Source organism: Mesocricetus auratus, unplaced genomic scaffold (assembly GCF_017639785.1).
Source record: "Mesocricetus auratus isolate SY011 unplaced genomic scaffold, BCM_Maur_2.0 Super-Scaffold_100006, whole genome shotgun sequence".
In the NCBI taxonomy this organism is placed as follows: Eukaryota; Metazoa; Chordata; class Mammalia; order Rodentia; family Cricetidae; genus Mesocricetus; species Mesocricetus auratus.
This window is the reverse complement of record NW_024429190.1, coordinates 97,808,602-97,833,365: the sequence shown is the minus strand read 5'-3', so window position 1 is coordinate 97,833,365 and position 24,764 is coordinate 97,808,602. Positions and strand designations below refer to the sequence as shown.

General features: G+C 47.8%; 1 long non-coding RNA gene across 1 annotated transcript; it reads left to right on the top strand.

Annotated features, from left to right (window-relative positions):
* The first annotated feature begins 1,867 nt into the window (after positions 1-1,867).
* Positions 1,868-16,870, top strand: LOC121140938. The gene is made up of 3 exons (XR_005877894.1): positions 1,868-2,018; positions 7,335-7,508; positions 10,134-16,870. It is a non-coding gene; the product is annotated as an uncharacterized LOC121140938 (long non-coding RNA).
* The last annotated feature ends 7,894 nt before the right edge of the window (positions 16,871-24,764 follow it).

Sequence of the window (24,764 nt, the reverse complement as noted above, 5' to 3'; positions counted from 1 at the left end):
ACCATGCTCTAGCATCATCTATTGAAAGGATTCTTTGAATTACTTCGGGCAAATATTCAAAAATCAAGTGGGCATATTTGCTTGGATCTGTTTTTTAGGTCATCTCTCTCTAGTGTCCAGTCTACCGCCCCTTACTCCTCCAACTGATATTACACAAACTTGATTACTCTTGTAGTAATAGCTTTTGAAATCAGATAGCCCAGATATTTCTACACATTATTTTAACATTTCCTTTGCCTTTTCGCGCGCGCGTGCCTCTGTCCATCCACGCTGCCCAGACACGGCTGACTCTGATCATGCCCATCTTTGCATCTCATGTGTCCCTCAAGAAGACAGAGGACTGTGTTAACCTCTGGGAAAAGCTATGGGGATAAAACACAGCCCTGGCCTGTGCGAGCTCAGCAATAGCAGCAGCTAGCCCCCTCTGCTCATGCGTCTCCGTGTCTAAGGCAAAAGGCACTAAGTCCAGACAGCCACTCGGCCTTGGACTGTTCGAGCTTCATGAGGGATCGATCCTAAGGAAGAAATGGCCGTGCCGCTTCCACAGTTGATACCATTGAGACTTCAAGCCTTTCCCCAAGATCACAACGTCAGTAAGTGACAAAATCCTAGTCCCTTTCCCTGCCATTCACTGAGCCCTTGGGAGGCTCTCTGTAGTTGCTGAATGAGTGGGAAAAGGTCAAAATGAATTGTGCCCTGTCTGCTGAGACGTTTTCCCAGAGGTAAGAAAGCAATTGCTCTCTGCCCTTCTGGATTTTTTATTACTGTGACCACACCCCTGTCGCAGGCCTTAGGAACCCATTAGGGGTCCAGTGGCAGCAACGCCCTCACAGTTTGAGCATTAGGGGTCCAGTGGCAGCAGCGCCCTCACAGTTTGAGCATTAGGGGTCCAGTGGCAGCAACGCCCTCACAGTTTGAGCATTAGGGGTCCAGTGGCAGCAGCGCCCTCACAGTTTGAGTGTTTGAGCGAGCACTTCACCTCCCCAGGAGACCTCGTCTCACACCCTTCTGACTGGTTAATTCCGGTTTGCTCACTGGTGGGCGAAGGTCTAGCCTGAACCTGATCCAGGGAAGTCAGGGGACTAACCCTGAGGTGTAAGAAGGCCCAGTGCAGATGAACGGCAACCCCGGAGTTCTCAGGACCTACTGCCATAAGAGGCGAGGGGGTGTGTTCAAGGATCCATGCCCAACATCCCGGGGACCCAGATTTATGTAAAGATTGGCCTGGCCTTTTCTGTGCTCCCCACACACCCCTCAACTTCCATGAGCAACTGGGCTTGCTCAACCGAGTTTGGGGGACAAAGCAGAGCAGCCACCCTAGTGACAGGAGTCTATAGCGGCTTGTCCTTGATGCTGCCGGGACAGGGGAGCTTCTATTTACCCAAGATGATCACCTGCCAAGGCTAGCCTTGCCTGCCCTGGGAGTCCTGACAGAGGCCCCTTCAGGCTTCCTCCCCTGCAGAGGCCTCAGCACTGCAAGAGCTCAGCCGGCTCCCAGTGAACCCCAAGTGACCCTCAGGGGCTTTATTTTCATTTCTTCTTGGCAGCATGTAACTTCCTGCTTCTAAGAAAAACATCTTTAAACAGAGCCATGAGCCGGTTCCAGGGTGTCCCTCACGTCCCCCAGCTCCAGCGGAACACCGTGATGAGCTGAGTGGAGCTCATTGGAAGCACATGGTGCCTGCTTCCTTTCAAAGTCCCCAAGAGTCTCAGGCCTGGAGGAGCGGGGGTGGGGGCGTTGATAAATCATGTTGCAAGTGTTATCTAGTCTCACGTTTGAGAGGAGAGGCCAGGAGGAGGAGGAGTTGGGGGGGGGGGTGATGCACACAGGGGAGAGTGAGTCTGTCTGCCCAGGCGAACGGGTGTTTATTAGGCACCTACCACCACGAAGCCCAGGAGAGCAGTAAGCCTAGGGTCAGTGAGGACCTGTGTGGAAATAGCTTCAGAGCGTGTCATGGAGAAGGCGCGGTCAAGCTTGGTGTGGGCAGGCTGTGAGGCAGAGGAAAGTTCTTCAGGGAGTAAGTATAAGGATTCGGGCATTGTGCTGGCCCGCCCCGGGCATTAACTGGCGGAATTCACTCAGGCAGTGCCCTGGTCAGCCCAGGGTTCCGAGGTTGCGCAGTCTGTACAGACAGACCCCAGTCCACTTACGCTCTTTTTCTGCTCCCCTCCCTTTCTGCCCCCCCCCCACTTCCCCACTGTTCCCCTGGGGCAGACAGGACTTTCCCTGTCTCCCTCTTCTCTTCTGTCCTCTCTCTGTTTCTCTTCTCTTTCCTCCCCTCCCCTTTCTAGTAAAACTTCTCACTTAAGCTTTGTCTGCCTGGCATGTTTGTCCTCTGCCAAGGCCCCCCCATGCAAGGTTCCCCTCACGCTTTATCACAACAGTAAGGGTGAGGCATCCGGGGAGCTCTGTCTGTGCTCCCTCTGTGGATCAAGGAGGTCTCAGTTTGTGTGATCCTGAGAGGAAGGTTCTAGTCGTCTTCCAATCTTCTCTGAATACACAGGCAGATTCATCTTCCTCTCCCCACCCTCCAGAGACCAGGGAGCTTCAAGTGAGGCTTGCACAGAGATTCAGCAAACCTGCTAAGGTGAAGTTCTGGATACAACAGCGTGGGACAGAGAGGAGCCTAAAAAAGGAAGTTCTGAGAGCTCAGGAGCACTGCATTACCCAGAGAGGCGCCGCCAAGGAGGGAATTCTGTTAGCACTGGCTGTGGAACCCCCAGCTAGGGAAAGCAAATGGCCTTGCTCTCTGTCCTGGCCGCGATTTAGGTCAGGTATGGGCTTGGTGACTGTAAGAGTGTGGCATTCCTTTGTCACTAGTACCCTTACAGACTTGGGGAAGCAGCATCCTGTCTTGGAATTTTACACAGGATCTTACAGTCGGGGTCAGGGTGCTGACCGTTTCTGACATGTGTTCACTTCTCTGTGCACGGGGAGCAACGACACTCGGGTGGTAGGGCTTGTTTGTTTCCGGGTTTTCTGCCATGTTTTACTTTTGTGTTCATCTTTTTGTCTCAAGAAGGTCACAGTGGCTTCTGAGCACATAGGACAGAATAAAATGATTTAAAAATGAAGGGAGAGAAGCAAAGATAGAAAGATTTAAACCAGTCCACGAACAACTAAAAACTGCATACCATAATTTGAGTCCTGCTTAGAAGGGTTTTCTGATACCCATGTGATAATGGGACCCAATAGCTCCATAGTTGAAGGAAGTCTCAGGGTGAAAAATACCAAATCCCCAGAGACTCCCAACTGTCTCCCGTTCCAAAACGGGGCGAGAACTGAGCCTGGTTATGTTTTTCTAATATCTGAATCTTTAATTATAAGTTGAAAAATATAGTTAAATACATTCATGAGACATGAAATGGAGTTACGATCTATGAGTGAGTGTGAAATAATTAAATCAAGTTAGTTATTACATTCGCCACCTCAAATCTTGCCTCTTCGAGGCAAACACGGTGAACGGAGTGAATGAACATAGCGTACATTTCAAAACAACGACGATGGAATCGTGAATGTTCTCACCTGCCGTGGTCTTTTGTTTATTACGCTGTTTTCATTATCATACTAAACAACGGGTTTCACCGGGAGGTTTCCTTGCGTCTCTCTCTGTAGACGTCATTGCACCTGCGTTCATTCCTGCCCTCACTGTCCTCCTTCACACCTCCCTCTTCTTCCCCCAGAGACTCCGTTCTGACTTCCCTTGTGATCGTGAGAGAAGCAGTGCAGGGGCCGTCTTTCGTCCCTCTTTCCCTGTCATCCCTCTTGTTCCCCTCCCCCATCTTCTCATAAGGCTTCCTCTCACAGCCTGCCTTTGCCGGGCCCAAAGAAACCCAGGACAAATGACTGACTATAGTGACAATTTGCATATCAAAGCTGGGGCTGGCCTCCAGGCTCTCAGGGCCCAAGTACCTGGTGTGGAGTCCTTGCTGGCAGCCGGGCTCCTCTCAAAGCTCTTCTCACCCTGCCCTCTCTAAACTTCTCCAGTTTCCCTTCCTCCAACTTCCCACTCCTGTATAAGCCAATCATTTCAGCAGCCCTTCCTTGGCTCCTGCCTCTCTCTCTCTCTCTCTCTGTCTCTGTCTCTCTCTCTGTCTCTCTGTCTCTCTCTCTGTCTGTCTCTCTCTCACACACACACTCTCTCTCTCTCTGTCTCTGTCTGTCTCTCTCTCTCTCTGTCTCTCTGTCTCTCTCTCTGTCTCTGTCTCTCTCTCTCACTCTCTCTCTCTCTGTCTGTCTCTGTCTCTGTCTCTCTCTCTGTCTCTGTCTCTCTCTCTGTCTCTCTCTCTCTGTCTGTCGGTCTGTCTCTCTCTCTGTCTCTCTCTCTGTCTCTGTCTCTGTCTCTCTCTCACTCTCTCTCTCTCTGTCTCTGTCTCTCTCTCTCTCTGTCTCTGTCTCTCTCTCTCTGTCTCTCTCCTGTATGGGCCACAGCTTTCGTTGCTAACTAAAATCAAGATTTAAGAACTTTGACAAGAACCTGTGTGGAGAAAGGGTTCTCTACCACCTGAGAAAAAATTGAGTCAGGTCTGGCTTCATGCTCAGAGAGAGAGAGAGAGAGAGAGAGAGAGAGAGAGAGACAGAGACAGAGACAGAGACAGAGAGATACAGTCTTTCTTTCATGGAAAATCATTTCAGATCCACACAAACTAGTCCAGGCACCCAACATCTGCACATACAGATTGCTTACTAAAAATGCCCAGTAGTCTCTGTCTCAACGCCGTTCAAAGCAAATGAGCTCAGTTAGTGACCACAATAGAAACCAATCTCCATGAAGCTCTCCAAATGTGCCCTGGAGCAAACGGTGCCTCCCAGGCCAATGTTAGTGAAACGGTCTATTTGAGCTGATATTTGGAGGCTGGAGAAGTTGCTGAGTGGTTAGGAATGCACACTGCTTTGACAAAGGACCTGAGCTCAGTTCCAAGCACACAGGTAAGGCAGGTCACAACAGCTCATAACCCCAGCTCTAGGAGTCTGACACCTTTGGCCTCCACAGGCACTTAAGCTGCTTGCACATGCATAGGTAATTCTTTTCTCAATATATGTTTTTATTTAAATTAGAAACATGAATGCTTCACATGTCAGTCCCAGCTCCCTCTCCCACCCCTCCTCCCTTGTCCCTCCACCAGCCCCCCACCCAATCCCCACATCATTCCCCAGGGAGGGTGAAGCCCTCCTTGGGGGGATCTCTAAAGTCTGTCATTTCATCCAGGGCAGGACCTAGGACCTTCCCCATGTGTCCAGGCTGAGAGAGCATCCCTCTATTTGGAATGAACTCCAAAAGATCATTCATAAACCATGGTAAACACTGATCTACTCTCCAAGGCCCCAGTGATTTCTGTGGCCTCCTCCCTGGCACTAAATTCATGGAGTTTGTCAGTCCCCTGTTGGCCTTTCAGCCATCAGTTTGGGATTCAAGAGCTCCCCCTTATCCGGTCAGCTGTCTTTGTGGGCTTCATCATCATGGTTTTGACCCCTAAGCCCCGTAGGATGAGGATTATGTAAAAAACTGCAAAATAAATTTGAGGTTAGTTGGGTTGCCATAGAAGTGACACACAGCTCCAGCACTCAGATCTTTGGGCCATGACTATATTTTCATGATACACTCACCATCTGACCTGAAGAAGATAATACTTGCCTACATTTTCCACCCCAGAAGGCTATGTATGAGATGACTCGTGAAGGAGCCTGAGGGTTTTCAAAGACAGGATACTTTTCTTTCTCATGACTTAATCCTGTAACAGTGATGTCCATAATGGTAAAACGCAGGCGATGCTGAAAGTATGGGAAACCTCCCCTTTCCCTTCTGCCTCTTCTCCAAACACAACAGCTCCCCAGTTTCTGCTGCCACTTTCCTGGCCATGGCAAGCCCTTTGTGGCTACAGACAGCATGCTCGGAGCCCACTCTCCTGACCTGACAACTTTCAGCAGTGTCTCTCACCATCCCTCATTAAAAATCAAGTTTAAATCATGTGCATCACAGTGTTCTTAGACCAGACTTTATGATTTTAATTTGACTTTTGGTCTTTTAGTTTTGTGTCTTTCAAATGTTCTTAGAGCTGTGTCTTTACCTTCATTTACAAGATGCCATTTTCCCACCCACTATTTGAGGCAAAGGAATGGAAGTGTCTGCCCTCCATGCTCTCACCCCTTCTCTACAATTCCTCTCCTGCCAGTTTCGTTCTTGCATTAGACTCTATATCTGCCTAGCTATGTATCTAGCTACATCTGTAGATATATCTAGGGGCAGATTTCTCTAGGGATGTGTGTGTGTGGGGAATACCACGTTTATTCTCTTCTGTCTGCTGATACCTTCTATCTCTATTTTCATGATATAAAAACATTCACTTCTGCGTTTCTTTATTGGCAGTTCCTTAGAAAATCAAAGAACAAAGAGATTAATAGTAGATACAGATGATATGTAGATGGGTGATGGATCATCACTAGATGGTAGACAGACAGATAGACAGACAGACGATATCTAACTACTGACTAGATGATAAAATGGATAGACAGACTATGATTTTGAACTTAACATCATTGCTGGGAAGATGGAAGGCTCTGTTGAGAGATCATTCCTGCTGACTAATGGTGTAAGTTCTCTAAGTCTGAGTAGTGATTCAAAGACGAAACTTGTCGACCTCATGCAGCCTTTTGCATAAACAAGTTACACTGATAAGTTAAGGGTCACTGGCAGGCCCGTGAAATCACCAACAAGCCACCATCATTATGATGCTCTCCCTAGAGACAAACTGTTGGATTTCAATTTGCACTATCCAGCCCTCTGGCCGCACATAGAAAATGCAGGCTTGAAAAATCTTGGCCACCAGTGTCTCCGTCAGGAATCAGGGCAGCATTTGAATAGAGTTTTTGGACCTGAAGATGCAAGCGGTTTTTCTGTGACCCGTTTCTCTTTACTGCATCACACAGACTTGTGTGTGTAGAGGCAACAGAGGTGAATAGAGTTTGGGGAAGCAAGACTACCCCCACACAATTCTGAGGTCCTTTGGTGGCCTAGGTTTGGAGCCAGTTCCTTGGACTAAGGCTCCCCACATGGCCACAATGTGCTTGCCTTAGTCTGTTCTGCTTTCCACAGACTGGGAACTTGAATAGAAGTGATCTGTGTTCTCACAGCTGTGGAGGTTGGGAGTTGCAAGACAAATATCCTAGAGGGGTTTCTGATTCTTGCAAGGGCTATCTTCAGGGATTGCAGATGGTCATATTTTCACTGTATGCTCTCTCAGAGGGCAGAGGCATGCTCGAGGGAGGGAGAGAGGCCTGCTATCTTTCTGTGTGGTCAGGGCGTCTCATTCATCCTCTCTCAATTCTCCTGAAGGCTTCAACCCTAATTCAGCTACATGGGTAGCAGCTTAGGACTTCGGCATATGAATTCTAAGGACGTCATCAGGTTCACAGAGGTGCCTCAGAGCGACCAGTGGCATTGAATGCACATTAGAGCCAATGAATGTCATGGAGATCTGGGTCCTCCTTACTCCCCGAGTGTCCTCTGGTGAGTTCTGACTGTAACCGCTTGTTTCAGCAACCTTACCCATAAGGCCTGTCTATGATAAAGGACAGTCACTCTGATACTCTAGTTTTTTTTTCTTGTGTCTGCGTTCCCCACAACGCGCTGGAGTAGCAGTGTAATGGTGTAAGACCATGGACATTTCTAATCTAGGTTCTATTTGTGAGCTTGGGCAAATCCTAGCCTTACCTTCTTCATCTGTGAAATGGGAACCCTAACACCCATCTCCAGGCTTTGGGGACCTCAGTAGATCCTGAAGGTCAGACTTGTAGCGTTGTGCATGGTGCTGCCCATGGAGATTCACCCCCACAGACACACACAGATTCTTTTCTTACCTTTTCAATGGCCAGGGACTTTCTACAGTTCTCTTTGGAAGCCCTGCAAAACATAAATGTCCTGAAATATTTTCAAATGTCCCCTTTCTTAGGGCTATTTAGATACAGCTAGGTTCAAGGCGTGCTTCCAAGAATAAAAGCAAAGCCCCTCTGGTTTCCTGCATGACAGCAAGTCAGGTCCCTTGGTTTTCTCTCCCACATTCTTGAGAGGTTCTTCCACCCACAGTCCCACCTGGCCTGCCAGTCCACCCCCTGGCACTCCTCGGGAAGTTTCCAGAGCAGGGTGTCTCAAGGTTTACCGCTAAGCCTGCTAGTGCCTGTTTGGTGCTTCTTTGCAGAGTGACAAAAAGGCAGGTAGGGACCTTGCAACCCTGGAGATGACAGGAGTACTTAGAACCATGTCTGGCCCACCAGTGACACTCCATAGATGGTATTAAGGAGAATTTTCCCTTAGGGTATCAGCTCTGACCCCGGCCCTCCATGCCACATTTCTTTTGGTTTTGCTCACTGCTCCAACCCCAGTGCCAAGAGAAGTGTGCTGACTGACGATGATGCAGGATGGGTACTTACAGAATGAAGGATTCAGGCAAGATCTCTTGAAATGGCTTTCCATCATCACGTGACCCCGAGGCACACGATGAAGCATGTATGAGGTCTTGCCAAGGTACATACTTCAAAGACCATGCTGCGCAGCATGGGTGGAAAGGAAAGGCAGTCCAAAAGAGATAAGATGGTTCAACGTGAGCAGAACTAGAGGCACAGGACTCCGTGTGCACTCTCTCCCCCAGGCACAGCCTCTTACATCAGCAACCTTGGGCTACTCAGAACAGTCTCTGCGTTGCCCAGATGTTAGAGTACAGCAGTCAGAGGGCCAGACCTGAACTTAGACTCACTCTGCCTGTAACAGCTGGGGTCAATTCTGCAAGTGTTCATCTCTCCATCCTAGCAGATCTCAAATCCTAGCAACAGAGCTTTCACAAGCCTAAGTCAATTGTGAGGGTTTGCATCTCTTTTATTACATGTCACCTTGGTAAACCTCTGCCTCCATTCCCCTTCCTCTGGTTTCACATACGCTTGGGCCTTTGTTTCTACTGGTGACTCCTGTTCTTGAACACTGGCCCATGTGTGCAAATACCCAGCCATGCACACATACGCACACACGCCAATGGTGACCATGCTCTCTGCATCACCAATTCCAGCCTGACGGGCCTCTGCTAAATGCTGTATGAAAAGCTCATCGCTCAGGGTCAATTTCCAGGTGAATAGAGTCATCCTGCATAAGGAAAAACTCAGAACAAACCGAAGCGCTTAATCCTGGGAAGAAGGAGACATGAATTAGGCACTCTCAGAAACTTAGCAAGCTAAAAGGTCTCTGGCTTATCTTCAGGTAGGAAAGTGTTTATGGACATACAACTGGCAAAGAGGTAAGGCTGTGCGGTGTAGATTCAGCCACATGGCTATGGCTCGGAGGTTGCCTCATGTGGACACCAATTAAACATTTGCCAGCCCATTATTGAGTGAAGCTTGGCTGCGGTTCCACTGTGGTCACATGTGTGTACTCAGTTGGTTTGCAGCTAAGCTAGGTTTCAGTTTATTGTATAAAGGCTTGTATGGAGGTCCCCTAAGACCAAGTTTAATTGAATACTACAAAACATCTAAGCAAATGCAACATGGCTCTGACACTGACTTCCTTCTATAAGTAGGATTTTTACTGTAATAACAAAATACAGTCGAAATTTTCCAAGGGTAGATCTGAAATATTTTCAGTATTTAAGAACAAGAGTCACCCATAGAATCAAAGTCCCCCAAGCATATGTAAAAGCAGTCAAGGGGAATGGAGGCAGAGATTTGTCAAGATGACATAATTAATAAAGGAAATTCAAACCCAGGCAGTTGACTTAGGATTGTACAAGTTCCATCACTAGGATGCAAGAAACAGAAAGAGAGAGAGAGAGAGAGAGAGAGAGAGAGAGAGAGAGAGAGAGAGAGAGAGAGAGAGAGAGAGAGAGAGAGAGAGAGAGAGAGGGAGTGGTATGTGAAGTGTTGGAGATGCTAATCATTCATTGTGGGCATTACCTCACAATGTGTATTACAAAAGACTGAGTTATATACCGTTGCATTATATGCCTTACATATATATAGTTTTATATATTTATCAATTATACTTCAATAAAACTGAACAGAATGAAGTCTCAAAGTGCTAAATGAGAACGGACAGTCTTGTATACTGTGAGCTCCAGTGGTGCCCATCAAGCTGCCCTCTCTTCCTCTACAGCACCCCACCCTGCCATGTGAGAGAGCATGCGCCCGACAAGGAGGCATCTGCCATGTGAGAGAGCATGCGCCCGACAAGGAGGCATCTGCCATGTGAGAGAGCATGCGCCCGACAAGGAGGCATCTGCCATGTGAGAGAGCATGCGCCCGACAAGGAGGCATCTGCCATGTCTCTGTGTAGTCCCATTGGCGGGGAGAGCCGGCAAATGCCTCCTGGCATCTCCATTGTTGGCAATGAGGTAGAAGCATGACCAAGAGATGTGTCCAAGCACCCGGGAGCAGCAACACCAGTGATGGTATCTGTTTGATTTTCCTATGGTCAATTAGCTTTGCTTTCCAAACAGTCTGGGGTCACAGCCTTCCATCAGACGGCCTTTCCATGCCCTGCCTGCTCTCTTCAAGACAATGATAGACTTAATGAAGATCGATGGCCTGGTAAGGCCCTGCTGGGCTGCCTTCTCCACGGTGGGGAGATGAGGCTAGGAGGGGCCTTAGGGGAGTGAGTGCAGATACTACTGGGGGCTACCACACCACAGTTGCTCCTCCTGCAAAGCGCCTGTCTCCCTGTTGACTGTATAACCAGGTTGAAAATAAATCCCTAATGAATATGCCTGTTGGTTCCAGCCTTGCAGCCCTCAAGCGCATTCTGTACGCTGAGCAAATCCTAGACTGTAAATGCAGAGCCTGTGGCAGCTTGAATAACTTTTGTTACAACCTTCAGGTTAGAAACTGAAGCTGTCCCTCATAACTTCCAGGAGCAGCTTTAGTCTCTTCTTCTTTTCTTCTGGCTCTGACTCCTTGAGCACTTCCCCTACTCAGAGTTGACATTAGTTTCTAAGCTGAGTTGTCCCGTCTCTTCGTGGGGTCTCATACTCCCTATGCCAAGACACCCATGATGAAGTACTCTCCTCCAAACTGTTTGACAACCCAACCCTGGTCACCACCACCATCCTCTTTCCCTAAGCCTTTGCTGACCTGAGTCAATTCCCTCACTCTACGACCATCTACTCCAAATTCTTCATGTGTGCTATTTTAAGAGCCCTTTGACTTGTTAGCAAAGGGCTAGACATTCGTTCTGAAATACAAAGTCCAGCAATGAGTAAGTTTAAGATTGGCCCTTCCCTGTACCTCCACTAATACCACTATGCATTATACTCTGTGTTTGCATCCCTTTCTTATAAGCAAAGATGTCCTTGGTGGGGTGATTTGCTTCCTCTTTCTGGAGCTCTACCTGGCAGCGATCTGTAAGGGGAGAGCTAGAGAGTAGGGATTAGGGGCCACCACTCATTCTTAAGATTCCCATCCAAAGCCTATAATCCTCCTCCTAACATCCGAGACGTGTGTGTCTTCTCTTAGACCCCTCTCTTGATAAGTCCCTGGAAATAGGCAACATGAGATGCATTCCATGACACAGTTCAAGCGCAGAGTAGCCTTCCTGCTGCAGCGATTTGGCTGGAATGAAGTGAGAACTCTGATTTTAAATTTGTGAGCTCACGGGAAATGAGTAAACCCAGACCTCTGACCCAGGAGACCAGTAAAGCTGATCAGACATTTTGGAGCCACAAGAGTCAAGAAAAGGACACAGCGAGTATCCCAATGTTGGAAGACCACCTCAACCACGCAAGGCCAGCCTGGTCTGGTGTCCTATCGCGACTTGAACTGCTTCCTATCCAGTAACAAAAAGAACCAGGTTATCCAGATGGAACTCAGTGTCCGGTCAGCGATGGACATGCAGACAGATGATTGTACATCAGGGTGAGTCACACAATTATGGCCTCAGTGAGGAGCCATCAGCTTTTGGATAGGTCTGGAAAGTTGTCAGAGATTATCTCCAATGTGCTTTCCATGCATCTTACGATCCTCCTGGCCTATTTGAGACCAGATGGTCAGTAACCTTAAACATATGGGATCTTGTCTTGGCCAAGTGTCAAAAGCTGACTTGATCTCAAAGTACCATTTGTGGTCTTCAGATCAGTGCTCACTTAGCCAACAAGGCTTCACATTAAGTAAACAGGTGGAAAATAGCACATCATGACTCAGACACCAGCCAAGCAACAGCTCATGGCAACACAGCCTACACATTACCGGGCCTCACGGAAACGTCCGTGAGGCTCCAATCACCATACGTGCTCTGGCCACTCCAGGAAACGAATAGTTTCTACATGATGTGCGTAGTCATTTGCAAGACCCATGGCCAGCCCAGAAGGAACTCAGCCTGAATCACTGAGGGGTAAGCCAAAAGATCTTGGTGCAGATACTGGTTTTAAGACAGTTCAAGCTTTCTCCCAGACTTCCCACTTATCCACATGACCGACCGCAATCCCCGAGCTCGTAGTCTACCTTCTGAAGACCTTCTCCACACCCGTTCCCTTCCCCATCAACCCCTCATTTCCTTTCTTTCCCTAACAGGTCTCCCAGGGAGGGAAACGTGAGTCTGAGGGAAGGGGCCAAAGTCTCTTCTGCCTAGGGAACATATGCTGATGCTTCAATTGCTCAGAGGTCCCCAACGCCCAAATGGAACAACCAAGCTCTTTCCCCTTAATTTTCAGAGGCCCACGCAGTTTAGAGAAAATATGCTCCATGTGTTTCTGATCCATCTCCAAGCAGCTCATCCAGACCCTGGGTTTTAATAGTTTGTAGATACACATGATCCATTTGGAGGCAACTTTACAAGCCTTCCATGCTTTCATTTATATTGCAGGAGGAAGCTAGGCTGTGCCAAGAGTAAGTGTACTGGCATCTTCGAAGGTTCACATTAGGCCCACAGCGCTGAAACCTGGTTGAGTACAGGCCATCTTTTGAGAAGGGGCTCGCTCATCTTTGCCCAGACTCTAGACCTCAAAAAGGAAGTTTTCATGGGGGTGGGGTGAACTCAGTGTCTCCAGACATTTCACCCTCCTGAATTTCGGCTCTCCTCAGAGCTTAATAGTGTTGGAGCAGAAGGCAGTACCCCCAGAGAGGCTCATCTGTCATAGTCTTTGGAGGTAGTTGAAATGAACTTTGAGCATAGAAGCATTAATTTTGTTTTCTGGTTGGGAGGTGTTGTGGGAGGTTCAGGGCAACAGGAGAAAGGGATAACACTCCCTGGTGCTAACAGGTACAATTAGCTCCCCAACTGTCAACACAGTTGACAGTAGTATGTCCCTCTCCCAGGGCTACAGCAGGGAACATCCTTGAGAATCAGAACCCAGGCCATTTGAACTTAGTATGAGTAACCAAGAAGAATGGAAGGAAACAGTCTTTCCAGAGAGCCACATACTTGGAACAGAAAGAGGGAGGGGACACAGACTGTCAGTAGAACACAGCAAGCCATGCAACACTTCTTTCATGTTGGAAGACTTCAGCCAAAGTATAAAATGTGCTGCTCAGGGCTCGCTCAGATCTTCCCTCCAGCTGTGGGACAGACATGTGGTGTCTGTGTGGAGAGAAGAGTGTGTATAGGCAAATCAGGATGTAGTGTGCCGGGAACCATCCTGCCTCACCCCTATCATGGGGCTAGCAGGGCCGAAAGCAGGTACACAGCAAGGCTGGGAATCTCAGGATCCAGAGGAATCCAGATTTGCACCCCCCCAGTCTACCACCTAGAGACTAAGTGAGCTTGGTCAAACCTCTCCCTGAATATGGGTATTTGAACAAAGCAGCGTCTTCAGTGATGGGGGGAAGCAAGGAAACATGAAGGTGTTTAGGAAAGGGTGACGTGTGAGTGGTGACAGGGCCAGCATTGTTCGGTCACAGACCACACACACTTCAGGGGACTATACTCTGCAAACTGGTTATGGGGTCTTAGCCCATCTAAAGGTGGGCAAGGTACTGTCTTCTTTGGAACTTGTGTAGTAGGCGTATGAAGCTCAAGGAAGGGACATTAACAGGTGAGCCTGAGGCCCCCAGGCCCTAGGTTTATGTCCCCACCCTGCAATGTAAGGCAAGTTGTTGACTCTTTCTGGACCTTGGCTGCTACAACTAGATAAAAGGGACTTATGGGCAAGAATTACAGGAGAAAATCACTGTGAAAGTGTCAGGTACGAAGCCGGTCGGCACACCTTTAATCCCAGCACTCAGGAGGCAGAGGCAGGCGGATCTCTGTGATTTTGGGACCAGCCTGGTCTTCAAGAGTTACTTCCAGGACAGCCTCCAAAGCCACAGAGAAACCCTGACTCACCCCCCCCCAAAGAAAAAGTGTCGGGTACCACAAGGCAGCCAGCACTGACACAAGGCAGTCAGCCTCAGGAGCTCGGGATCGCCAGCGGGAAGGAATGGGGGTTATGGAGACAGCGTGGGTTTGAGAAGGGCACAGATGTCCTCATCGTCAGCTCTAAGGAAACCACCTCACCGTGCGATCCTCGCAGTATAGAACATCTGCTGTGTTCGAGTGTGAAATGCCCCCTCCGGGTCCCGTCACCACCTGGGCCACGGCAGATGATGCTGGTTTAGGAGGCTGTTGGGAGCTGCAGACGTGGGGTCTAGTTTGGTGGGCACACAGCTGCAGGCACGGATTCTCGGGGCTAGCTCTCTGTTTTCTGATGGGCTGAGATGTGAGCTGACCGCACACATCCCTGCCACCGTGGAGACACCCACCCACAGTTACACCTTCCTTCTTGGACATAAAGGGCTGTGTGCCCCGCAAATCATGAGGCAGAATAAATCGGCAGCAGAGAAGAGAAAAGGAGCTGATACGCCATCCCTGGGAAACTAGGATACCGCACTCAGGCGGCAGAGATTTTACACTCTATGTCATCAGACGTCCACAGCCAAGGACAGAAATCTCCCTGGGCCTGCAAACATCAGAGGTGGACTCAGAGGTGTGTCTGTCAGTCACGGAACGATCTTGGCCAAGTCATTTCCCGTGATTTCCCATCTGCAGAGCAGAACACCAGAGAAAAACGGAGGGGTACTGCAAACCCTTAGCCAACTCTGAAACTACCCTTTTTTTCTTCCTGAAAATACTAAGTCAGACTGTCTTCACTTTTTCCTGGTGGTGATTTCTTTGTGACCAAGTAAACAAAAGCAGTGTTGGGCACACCGTGAACCCCTTCTGCTGTCTGACTGCCCGCTGGAACAGGCTAGGAAGAAAACAAAGACTTGGTCTTGGTGGACTCAGAAAAATAAAACAAAAAACAAAAAAAGATGTCCTGTTGGAATTGGTAGCTCACACCTGTGATTCCAGCACTCAGGGGGCTGAGGTAGGACGATGGAGAGTTGGAGTTCAAACAGGGCTTTCTGGTGATATGATTAGTCACAAACAAAAACAAACAAACATAAGGGCCCTCCTCTCTCCCACTCCCCTGCTATAGGCAGAGGCTGCAGGAGGAAGGCTTACTTCCTCACAGGCTGCTGAGGGGGTGGGAGGGTGCTCCCTCTCACTCCCTGGCCGGCCTTGAGGAGGCTGCCAGCTGCTAACAGAGCCCCTATTCACAGCTGCCTCCAAAGAGCAACAGAGTGTTTCCCTACTGCAAGCACGGGCTCACAGACACCAGGCTCACAAGGAGTTATTTTCTTAAGGGCAGATTTCTTCAAATTCCATTTCCTTCTCTCTTGTTGGTGCCCAACCCCCATATCCCCATGACTGCTGAACGGGAGGCTCTGTGGCCAAGCTTTTCTTGGATCATGTGAATTAAGATCAATAAATATCTGTGCCCGAGCATGACTTGCCCTGGCGCCTCGCTGTGTTCTAGAACAAGGGCTCTGACTGTGTGCAGCAAGCAGCCTCTCTGCAACCTGAACTGTTACACACGTCTATGTTGTGTAGGGATGCTGGGCACTCGGGAGGACATGACCCTTCCTGGGTGGAAATGAACCTAGAGGGCACCCTCCCAAGGGGGATTACTACTCTCGATGTTCAGGCCATGTTGGCTGAAACTTTCACTTTAAGATTTATGGGGTATTTCAGGTATAACTAAGCAGATGTGTTCTGAGAGCACAGCATGGTCCTGTGAGAGACCAAAGAGGAGCCTGTCCTTCCTGTCTGGCTCCTGCTTCTTGTCTACTCTCTAAGCCCCTCTTATCACCTCATTGAACCCACAGCCCTTTGTAAGGGTCACCCCACATAGCCCACACTCACCGGGAACTCCCTGTGCACCCCAAGCTTGCCTCAAACTGTCCAGCCTCCCAGCTTGGACTACAGGCGTGAGCCACCATCTCTGGCTCAGTGATTGACTCTTTATCCTCATTTGACTTACCTTTTCAGCAACAGTTTTTGGTTGATCTATCGTTCTTCATTTCCAAAGGGTCGCTGAGGAGCATGGGGGTTCCTCTTTCCTTTAGCACCTGGCCTATATCCCCTTCTCACTGGTTGACCTGGGAATGTGTGGATGATGGGGGCTGAGTCATCCATCTCCACACCTGCCCCTAGGTGTGCAAGCAATTGACTTCAAAAGCCATCATTCTCTTACATTAATCATTTCAGCCCCAACTTCTCACACAGGCCCAGTCCAAATTAGCATGCAGCTATCCAAGTCTCAAACTTAGCACGACCCCAAAGCAACTGACTCCTCCCTCCCACTCCAATCTGCTCAACTCTTCCTAAAATACACCCCTCTCTATTTTCTTTGTTTTATCTGAATCTCACGATCCAAACTCAGGATTTTTTTTATTTATTCACTTGTTCCTTGTCTGTCTTCCTCGCCAGATTGTAACCAATCCAAAAGAATAAGCCATAGCATTTCATGTTCTGTCCCATGACTCACCCGCTCAAACAAAGAGTGTGTAGTGAATGAATAAATACAGTAATGCTCACTTTTGCAGGACTGTTTTCTTTGCAGTTCTTGTTAGAACAATAAAGGCGTATCTGTAACATTGCTTCAACACATGATAAGTTTTCTTTGAAAAGGAACGTCAGCCCCCAAAACTTGGCAGAGTACTGTCTTACTAGAATAGAATAAATGTACTTTATTTTCATTGTATTTTTGAATACAGTTCCTTTCTACTCATGGGAAGTATTAATGGTTTCCTATTTATACTTGCGGCATAAAGTTCCCTTTCAACTTTATTTACACAGGCAACAGCAGTGGATAGGTTATAAAGACTGTATTAAATAAATAAGGCAGAGTTGGACTTCAGTTACTGGGTGATCAAAAGTAGCTCTCCAAACTGCAAGTGCCACGAAGTTAAGGACCAGATACTCTAGTCTACTCCATGAGTTCACACATTCTTCTCAGTTTGCAATCAGCTCCACCCTTTTATAGCCATCAAAATCTGAATGCATCACAAGCTGAAAATACATTTAATTCACCTAGGCTCCTGAACATTCTAGCTAGTCTAGCAAATCCTCTGAAAATTTGACTAGCCTACAGTGGGCAAAATCATCCAACACAGCCTATTTTGTAGCACTTGTGACTCACTGAATACTGTACTGAACTTGAAAAGCAGAATGGCTGTAAGGGGTACATTCTCACACTATTGTAAAGTCAAAAGCTCTTAAGTCATCTTAAAGCACAGTGGGTGACTCAGCAAAGGAAGGCCGTTTCCCAAGGCCGAGTAGCCAAAGCCAGCCAGCCAGCAGCTCCTGTTCGATTCAGGCATCATCATCCAGATGCCCTCCATGGCAGAGAACACCCTGCAGAGTAGCAAGAGTGAAAAGCACAGCGCCTACAGATGAGATGGGCCAGCAGAGCAGGCACCAGGGTGTAGCTCCATAAGGCAGAGGGAGTTTAATCAGGCGAGGATGGTGCTGCCCTGCTGGAGACACACATGTGGTGAGCAGCCACCAGGTGAAGCAGGAACATGAGAAGCATGCAGGGTGGCTGCCTTGCAACCTTGTCCACAGTGCAGCAGCCTGGGCCCTCAGGAATGGCTGGCTCCCTCTTCACGGGCAGACAGCAGACATGTTTGCTAGATATGATTTCTCCCTAGTTAGTGGGTGAGCTGATCCATGACACAGGCCCGTCTCAGTCCCCTTCGGATTCTCCAGTTTTAATTACTGCAAACTGAAGCAGCAGAAGAACGCTACAGGGCCCTTTGAGCTCTGACTCCTCTTGGGCTGTTGCATTGTACAAGCTGAGAAAGTCCAAGGTGGCGGGTTACTCCACACTGCATTCCTTCCAGGCCTTGTTAAGTACCTCCACGACAGGTGGTGTGACATTCCTGAGAGGCTTGGCCTGTATGGTGGCAAGGGTTCACTTTGCTGGGGCTCACTTCTAAGATGAGGAGTCACTTCTAAGGCCTTATGATTCCAAAGCATCCTTATGAAGCACAGCTGGAAACCAAGGCCAGATTGTTGCAGAGGGTCTAGGCCCATGCTGACAACTTACATATACTTCACCATGCTATACAGAATGATGTGCTTGTTGCTGAATCACATAGCTGCACACGTCACTAGTTAACCCTTTCATTGCTAAGTAATATTCCATTATATGGATGGACCGTCACATACTTACCTACTTACTATGGATAGGCATTTGAGTGGACTCCAGTTTTTAGTAACATATCAAATATCTAACCATTTATAGTAACTAAATATTTATAAACATTTGTAAACGGGTTTTTGTATGGGGCTTTGTTTTGTTTTCTCTTAAGTAAATACATAGAGCCATCATCACTGGGACTCATAGCAGGTACAGCAGTATTTTATGATTAGCTATCACATTGCTTTCTAGAATGGTGTTATTTTGTATTGCTACTGCAAAAGAGTGATTTCACTGTGTTACATCTTCATTAGCCCTGGTTGCAGTTAGTATTCTTTCCAGAAAGTTTGTAATGTGTGCTGAATATTTTAGTCTTTTTTCCACTTAGTGTACCTTGCTGCTTATTTTGTCTCTGCTTATGTTTTTAGCAAGTGGCAACATTTTTACCTATACACCCCAATAATGGTATAATGAATGGCAGCATATCCAAACCCATTACCCTACATACCTGAGCATTTTCTCCAAGTTAACTTCGTGGTTAATGAGAGGACACTCTGTGGTTAGATGGACTCATATTAGACTTATGTCACTTCTCAGTGTTACTACATGACTTTGGATCTGTGACTCACCCTTTTTGCCCTTTGTAGATTGTGTAATGTGAGCCCAGTCCCAGGAGTAAATGTGGATATTCCTCAGTTTATAATGGGCACATCCTGGTATGTTGAAAACACATTACTTGAAAATGTATCAATACTACAATTACCATAATTGGCCTAGCCTACCTTAAATGTGCTGTTTATTTTCTTTGGCCTACAGCTGGACAAAATCATTTAACAATACCTACTTTATATAAAGAATGGAGTAACTCATATTTTATTGAATATTGTGTAGAAAAAGGAAAAAACAGAAGGGTCATGTAGATTTGCTTTCCCATCATTGTAACGTTAAACCATATGTTAAGTTGAACCATGGTAAATTGGGGTACGTTTGTAACCAGGATCTAAGCCTTGATACATGATTCCTGAATGATCTGTGCAGCGGGCACACCAGTGTCTGCCTCTTAGGCTCCACCGTGCATGCCCAAAGCGACCATGGCAGGAGAGTGTCTGAAAGCGATGAAATTATGAGCAAATGCACATGAACTGTGGGACTCTGAAAGCAGAAAGGGAACAGGCCACCACAGGAGATGAGACCTAAGGGACAGCAGGTGTCAGAGTTGGAGAGTTGCCTGGGATAGGAACCAACCCATTGAGAAACCCTAGTGCTCCACCCCCCCATCAGTTATTCCAAAGCTGAGGGTGGAAATGGGCGAAGACGCCGAAATAGGAAGCCCCTTTCAGTTGACAGCAGCGCAGAACTCATTTGGCCAGAGTTCAAGAACACGTAGCTTAGTCCACATTTTTGTTGACCTTCTCCCTGCCACTGTACCTCCCCCTCTCTCCCTCTCCCTCCCCTCTTCCTGTCTAATCTATAAACACATGTAAATACATATACCAGACAATTGGAGCAGGGTCTGTAGCTCCCATACCCTAGAGAAGAGGCTGCTTTCTGTTCTTCGTGCTCCCAGTGGACTGTGTGCTCTGTGTCGCCCCTAGACTACGGAGATGCATGCCTTCACCCCTAACTTCACAGCAGGACCCTTACTCCCCACCTCCTGTGCCCTCAGTGAGCTGCAGGTGTGGCGGGTGGAGGCGAGGACATTACTGCCACGAGCAGCAGCAACCGTGGTCATCTACTGAAGGCGGCCCAGCAGTCCTGCCTGCTGTAGGGGGCTTGAATGCAAGGATGTTCCTAGAAAAGGTCCTCAGAGACGTAGCTTGACTGGCCCTTGGTTCTGGATAGCTTCATGTCAACTTAGCATAATCTAGAGTCATCTGGGGAGAGGGAACAGTACTCCCACCAAATGGACCTTTCGACAAGCCCGTGGTGCAGTTTCTTGGTCATGATTGGTGTGGGAGGTCGCGTTCCACTGTGGGTGGTGCCACCTCTGGGCTGGAGGTTGTGAGTGCTATAAAAGAACAGGCTGAGAAATCCACGGGAAGCAAATCAGTGGGCAGCACCCCTCCACGGCCCCTGCTGGGAGACGGACATCAGTTCTCTCCAATGGGATGCAGTGTACCATCGATACACTGCCGTGTCAACTACTCCAGGATAGTTATCAATTCTAATTGACCAACAAATTAGGACCTCACAGATTTGGAGGGTTGCCTGTTTATTTGGTGTGTGTGTGTGTGTGTGTGTGTGTGTTATTTTATTAAAATCTGGTGGGTTTTCACGTTGCTTTCTTTTAGGGTGATGTTGTATTTTGTTTTCTGGGTTTAGGGCATTTTTTCTGGATTTTTCATTTATTCTTTTGAGAAAGAATTTGAAGTTGGATGGGTAGGGAGGCAGAGAGGATCTGGACATGGATAAACTTGGGGGAGGGGAGGAATATGATTAAAATATATGTAAGTTTAAAAATTATTTAAAATAATAAAAAAAGAATAGGCTGTGCAAGCCATTAAGCAGCTCTCCTCCATGGCCTCTGCTTCAGTGCCTGTCATGGGTTCCCACTTGGTCCTTCCTCACTGATGAACTGTGATGTGAAACTGTAAGAGAAAATAAACCCTTTCCTCCCCAAGTTGCTTTGGCCCTTGGGTTCCATCACAGAACTAGAAACCCTGGGAAAGACATCACCCAGGCACCAGCTGGCCAGAGACTGACTTTGAAGAGGTCCTTGGACACTCCAGACTGAGAAAGGATGAAGCATGTGGGCTAGAGAGGAAGCCAGGGTCACAGAGATGGAAAAGAACGAGGGAAGGGTTTCACAGGAGAGAAGACCCAGCCCCAATGGAGGGGTCCCTGCTGAAAACCTTGGAAAATAAGTTCACTAGGGTTAGCCAGAGAAGCAGAACTGATAGAACGACTATGATTACAAGGGTATTTATTGGATTGGGTTACATGATGTCGTCTGACAACAATGGCTATCTGTTACAATGGAGTTGCTGAGGACCCACTACCTGTCCAGTCCACAAGGATGAATGTCTCAGCGCTTCCTATCTGTTACTGAAAGTCTAGAAGATTCCTGGAGGGCCAACTGGTCTTCAATCCATGCTGGAAGGCCAGGGAAGCTATGTTCCAATGTCAGCAAAGGACGGTGGCACCAGTGACAATGGCATTAGGTTAGATGGACTCACCAGTGAGACCTGAAGGCTTTTCCTTTCAAGCCCCCTTGTGTCTTGGTTGCCTCTGCAAGTTGCAGTCCAGGTTTAAGGTATGTCTTCCCACTATACTTAATCTAATAAGGAAAATCTCTCACAGGTGTACCCAGCAGCTTGCCTTCTCATTAACTCCAGAACCACTGAAGTTTGACAAGCAAGATTAACCATCACTGTGGGTGGCATCCTCAACTGCCAGCAGTATCCAGAGCGGGTACCTCCTGTTAGGATACGACTGGAACGACTTCCATTATGACCAGAGTCTAATGGCCCCAAGCATTTTCTGTGGCAATGCACACAGAAAGAATAAAAAGGTGTCATCACAAAACGCTCTTCACTGGGCATGGTGGATAACGCAGACATGAACCAACATTTGTCTGGTTGCTTCATTTTCCACTCTGAGACCGGGTTGTTGACAATTCAGCAGTGAGGCGAGGTGTTATCCTGGCAGCACGAGGCCTACTTTGAGCTAGCCCTCTCTGAGACTGGAAGCAGTAAGGGCACGGGGCTTCTGAAAATACGTGCTGAATAAATTAATTGAAATAAAAGCCAGCATGCAGTTCAAAAGCTCTCACATCTCCAGGAGTGGCCTCGGATAAGCTTAAGGCTGCATTGAGTGAAGGGATGGACCGGATACAAGGGTGTGCTTGTGGGTGAAGGTTAGGCCCGAAGTCAGGTAGGTGAGCATATGTCTCAGGAAGTACACAAAACGTTCCCTCCTTGGAGCACCCAGCTCTCCACAGTAAGGAATACTCAGCACAGACCTCAAAGGGTGAGAGCTTGCGCCATCATGATGTCCCCAGTGCCGCCTCTAGATCACTCACGCGCACATGTGTGACATAGAGCGGTAGCGCTTAGACCACTGCCAGCCAGAAGGCATGCAGAGATGATCGATGGTGATTGTGCAGCGGTTGTTGGTGCCCTTTACGAGAGGGACTGAGATCCAAGCTCAAACTGGATAGAAGGAATACTCCTCACCAGGGATAATTACCTAACACTTTAATAATCTCATATTCATCTAAAAGAACAAAAAGCTTTGTTTAAAATTTCAAAGTTATAGTAATAGAAGAGAGAAATTATAGTTGACTTGAGATTCATGTGGGTGAGAAGGCAAATGGAGATTTGTAGCCTGACGTCAGGGTGAGGAAGTGGGCGAAACCATTACGAGGTGTTGGTTAAATAAGGGTGCCGTAAACAAGTTTTACTAGAGGTTGTTCCAGCCTGTTTTCTGCTATTGTAAGAGAATACCTGAGACCAGGCAACTTATAAAGAAACGGGGTCTACTTAGATCACAAGTTGGGAATCCAAGATTGGAAGGCAGAATCTAGTTAACTTCTGGTGAGGGCTTTGTGTTGTCAGTGGTGGGGGGGGAGCCTGCTGGGGATCCCCTTGAGTTGGGAAGATACATGGGTTTACAAACATGGATGAGATACCCTTCCAGCACTCCAGCTGTGCGTACCAGTGTACATATATACAGCACATATATAAGCTCTACCACCTAGGGAGCGAAGCCGTGGGTGAGACCAGGACTCTGGAAAGGGAATACAGTGACATTGCAGGCGGAGTCATCAGTTAAGACTGAGAAGCAAACAGGCTTCAGAATGCACATGGTAGAAGCAAGGGCTCTTCTGGACCACCAAGAGACTGTGTGGGCACTCTAGGCCTCAGTGGAGGTGTTGGGGGTTCAGTGGTGAGCCCTCAGGAATGTTGTGAGCTGGTCTGGAGCCAGACAGCACTGAGATGCAGTTGTTAAAGTCTATTCCGTGGTCAGCCTCCCCAGGTGGGCTCTGTTCTTTGGGGTTGGGTCTCCATCACTGTGGTCCTGGGAAAGGATGACCTGAGCCAGGGAGGTACCCGGGGGCTGGTTTGCCTTTCCTCATATGGGAAAAGGAATGTTCCTTCCCTGACATCAGTGAGGATGAATGCTTCGCTTTAAAAAAATCTGTGCTTGAAAAAGGTAAGGTTTCTTGACATTTCTGCCTGAGTATTCTATTTCTGGGACTCTAGCCAAAGTAAATAATACCAAACAGAAAACAAGTGTTGTGCACAAAGATGTTTATTGCAGTGGCTCTTACCTAAGTGCGAAATTGCAAACAATCTCAGGATCCCAGGACCGGATCGAGGATTAAGAACATTCCCCCATAATCCACTCCAGGTATTTATTCAGCCGCTAAAAGTGTTGCTCACACATGCCATAACAACATGGGGGAAATGTTTAAAATTAATGAGAAAGTGGGCAACAGTATCATACATGGCATATGAGTCTGCAGTCACCTTTAGTGTCCTTGGGAATCTGGTTCTCAGACCTCCCCCAAATACCAAATTCACGGGTACACAGGTCTCTCTTACATGTGGTACAGTATGTAAAAGAATCTGCATATGTTCTTCTGTAGACTTATTATCATTTCTAGATGATTTCTAATACCTAATACAATGTAAATTCTATGTAAGTCATTAATACACTGCATTATTTAGGAAATACTAACTCCCCAAAGTCTGTACATATTCAATGCAGATGTGCTTTCTAAGAATACATCCAATCTGAGGTTTGTTAATCTGTGGATATGATCTCCATAGATATACAGGGCTGACAAGAAAATAAACTCATTGCCTTCAGCGTCCTATAGCTTTAGATGCTCCGTAAGTGGCCAGAAAGCCTAGCAGCCTCCCCACCCCTAAACAGACACATGCACGCATCCCAGAAGGTTCTCTATGAAGTGTCACTGAGGAATGTCCCAAGCCAATTTGTTTGTCCACTTGGCACCTTCACAACAGAGAGTGTCTGGCAGGCCCCGATGTTCAGTGAGTATGGGATACATACTTTATCGCGGTAACACCCAGCTGAGGCTTCAAACGTTGTGCGCTCTGTTCCTGCAGGTTACATGGTCACAGCATGGAGGCCAACCACAGACTATGGCACTTGCTGTCCTCATGCATGCAGAATACAACCTTCTGGGCCTGGGATGCTTTGGGTTCTCCCTGCAGACCGTGGAAGGGTGGGAGATGTAGGGGTCTCTTGGCCACATTCAAATGTCCTACCCTGGAAGAAACTTACATCGCCTCCACTCCAATTCCACTGGCCACATGGTGTCATTC